Genomic DNA, 3,633 nt, shown 5'->3' with positions numbered 1-3,633 from the left:
AGATTTAGGCATCTTAGTTACTAGGAATAATTACCAGAGATGTAATAGGTAGATAGATAAACATACAATATTATAGATATACATATCACACAGCACATATATGTTGTATGTGTAACTATATAGACCTACATTGTGTGTGTGTGTGTGTGTGTGTGTGTGTGTGTGTGTGTGTGTGTGTGTATGTGTGAAATCAAAACTGAACTCACTGGAATACAGGAGATAAAATGGTCAAGCAACCAAGAGAATTTACCACATTGATGAGCTTTATTCTTAGGAGAGCTCCTCAGGCCCTCACTCAGAGCCTACATATTCTCCATTTAAATAATACAATTCTTCAATCTTTGGGTATCTGCTTTCCCAATCCACAACAGATTAAACGTTGATAATTCAAGAGTGTAGGTGAACCTGTGGTTGAGACTCACTGCAAGCAGCCTGATGGAGGGAGGCACAGGAGCTCTGACAGGGCCCTCTAGGTACCGTCCTAGTAGGCCGGATGGGAGGAGTCGTAGTGGACATGGGCAACATTTCTTGAATGAAGGGTAATGAATCTGGGTGTAGTCCTTCAGATGAAACCTTTGAGAGTTCAGTAACAAGGGTATATGAATCCAACAGGAGAATAATGGTGAATACGAATTCATTACTATGTCATATAATGCTAGTTGCTTTTTAAATTATTGTTTCCCTATAAATATTTACCATCAATTATTCGTAAGCTATTCTGAGAGAACTCAACACTGTCTAAATCTTGACACTATAAATTAGCCAAATCTTTCTTAAAAGGTAATGAGAAGATAGAGCCTTGCATTTCTCATAAAAGGAAAATACCACCATAAGTGTACCCATCACACACCATTGAGGCATGAAATGGGAAAAATTAAGCTGAATATGGGATTACAATACTAACTTTCTGTAACATCCCCCTGAGCTATCACCAGTGTTCTTAATTCAAATATATACTCTTGACCTTAAAATTATGCTAGTCCAAAAATATTCAGCATATTTAGTGTTGTGAGATAGAAGTTTCATTGCATTCAAGCAAATGGTTTTGGTATTCCAACCAAAGGATAGCTTCATCATGTGGGAACCCATCATTATAAAGGAAAATGACTAAATTTTCTAAACAAATGTAAATTTTCTAAACAGACTCCTAATAAGGGCTATTTTTCATAGTGGCCATCCTAGTAGAAACTTACTCCGCAGATGTTGTCATTACTTAAAGGTTGGGGCATTGCCTTTAGTTTTATTTAGTTCATGAGAAAGACCACTCTTTTTGCTTTCTAGTTACCCTCCCCCTACTGGCACATGCCCCTGATCACCCTATTTTGAATGTGCCTCGTTTATACAGATTAATGAAAAGCCTCTTCTTGGACACTGGTACATGGCTTGTTTATCATGGGCTTTGCTGAGGATCAGGAGCTGGAGAGGGTTAATGGGAATTAAGAGTGTCTATTTTTGACCACTGCATCTGTGAGGCATACCAACCTCCTTTGGCTAAAAAAGCAGCATGCAACTGAGATTACCAAGGACCCATTCCTGGGGCTAGTGAATGGGGGAAATTCTCCCTACCAGATAGAGGGCTTTTAGGAATCATTTTCTTCTGAGGTTTGAGTGTGTGTGTTTCTAGCGTGGCTCTTAATTGAACTGCTCTTCCAGTATCTCCTGTAGTTCATTGGCACCTGGAATCCCAGGGAAAACTCTGAGCCCAGCAGTTGTTCAGTAACACAATAAATAAAGGACAATGAGTTAAGTTTGAGATCCTAGTCTAGGGTTCTATGTTCGTGGTGGACCTTCAGTAAGTATTTGTTGATTGACCGAATGTCTGACTCGCTATCGATGTGAATAAACCACATGCATCTGACCATTAAAATACACAAATACTTTTTCACTTCCCGGAAGTAAAGTAGCAAATAGGCAGAACCATTCCTACCCGTCCTAATCCCCACTCACCCCAAACCAATTGAAAGGAAGGGAAAGAATATGAAGAGAAAATGAACACAAGAAAAACAATTAGCCAATGCACTCTGCAACGTCTGTAACAGTATCTAGAATGACAGCACAGCCATTGTTCGGGCTGCCAGAGCCCTGTATGTTTGCTCGCTCACAGAGGTCGTGGGAGAGTAACAAACTAACTAGATTAGATGTAGGCTGATGCCTCCACGCCACCACCACCTCACACAACACGCACACTGTTCTGAACGTCTGAACACATGCAGGCAGGTAAACCCAGAGAATGGGCACTCCATGCCGGCAGGAGGGGAAGAGGCTGCCAACAAACAGGGCCTGTTTATTATTTAACAGTTGGTACTGCTAGAGGCCTGGCGCTGTGATAGAGCACTCTCTGTTTCAGTGCAAGTCAGCCTGATTATGAGAGCGTGTGAGCCAAATCATGTTTACCATAGCCTGGGAGAACCTCAGTGCCCCCAACAGACATGGAAATTCTTACAATAGCTCTCGTCCAAACACAGAAAATCACTCCTGAGATGGAAGTAAAGAGCTTCATGTGCTTAAATCTCGTCCGATCATCTGCTCAGGGTCGCTACATGTTCCACTGGCTTTTCCCCTGCTCAAGACCCCTCATTCCTCTCTAATGATATAGTTTCTACTCCCTTGCTTTTGGTTTCTTTATTTCGGGGCCTAAATCAGCCAAATAATGTGTGCATCATTCATCTACTAATATTGCCCATGCTTTGGCTTTCCAGCAAAAGAACGTGCAGCCCAGGACAGCCACCGCCCACTTCACCGAGACTGCTTCTGCAGCTAGTCTCTTCTCTGCCAATCTGGGCCACAGGTGGATGCCTTCCTACAAATCCAATCAGCAGGATAATGTGCTACTATCACAAGAGTGGACCTTAATGACAAAGAGCCCTGGTTAGATGGTCACCCCATTAACTTTGATTTGATTATTCTGCCCCAACAGAACACTTGGCTTCACAACCACAGATGGCTCTAGCCCAACAGAAAACCTGTAGAGAAAGTGGTCATGTTGGGTTCATACATTTTGAAAATATTAAATTTTATATAAAAACAAGATAGTGTCGAGATGGTCCCTGGCTTCCTAGAAAAGCACTAACTGTGTTTTTAAAAAAAACAACAACGAAGGTCAGAGCACATGAGACAATTGTGATAACTAGACAACACAGATAATCTAATCATTTCCTTTGAAATTCAACACAAATCAACATTTCTTTTAAGTGTGAGAACCTTGGCTTTTATCTTCCACACACAACCAAAGCAGCCTTTGATAGTTTATGTGACTATTCTATACAACTGTTTATAAATTTGAGATAAAATTGGCTCTATGTAAGCTAGTTCGATATTTTGAAACTTAATTGTACGTTGGATACACTTTATGACCATCAGTAAATCACCAAAATACTTTCAACCAATGAGGATAAAGGCATAGCAAATTACCATATTTCCCATGTATAAGACGCTCCCAAGTATAAGATGCACCTTAATTTTGGGGCCCGAAATTTAAAAAAAAAAAAAGTATGACATAAAGTTATTGAACTCAAGTTTTATTCATCATAAAATTCATACAACTCCTCATCACTGTCAAAACTCCCAACCATTAGCTTGTCCTCATGTGTCTTATGATGAATCACTGTCTTCATATATTGCCTCGTCCTCAGC

The 3,633-nt window shown here is 40.4% G+C and overlaps 1 protein-coding gene across 8 annotated transcripts in view; it reads right to left on the bottom strand.

The window, feature by feature from the left end:
• Positions 1-3,633, bottom strand: part of ZBTB20 (zinc finger and BTB domain containing 20) — a 769,723-nt gene that overhangs the window by 506,928 nt on the left and 259,162 nt on the right. For 3 of the 8 annotated variants that reach the window (XM_019652234.1, XM_019652232.1, XM_019652236.1), the window contains one exon: positions 423-573. The exons of the other annotated variants lie outside the window; for them this stretch is intronic. The gene's annotated coding sequence lies outside the window, so the exon portion shown is untranslated. The remainder of the gene's footprint in view (positions 1-422; positions 574-3,633) is intronic. 8 annotated transcript variants of the gene reach the window in all.

The sequence above is a fragment of the Hipposideros armiger genome, unplaced genomic scaffold (assembly GCF_001890085.2).
Source record: "Hipposideros armiger isolate ML-2016 unplaced genomic scaffold, ASM189008v1 scaffold_176, whole genome shotgun sequence".
Classification (NCBI taxonomy): Eukaryota; Metazoa; Chordata; class Mammalia; order Chiroptera; family Hipposideridae; genus Hipposideros; species Hipposideros armiger.
Note: the sequence above shows the minus strand (reverse complement) of the source record. Positions and strands in the feature narration are given on the sequence as shown.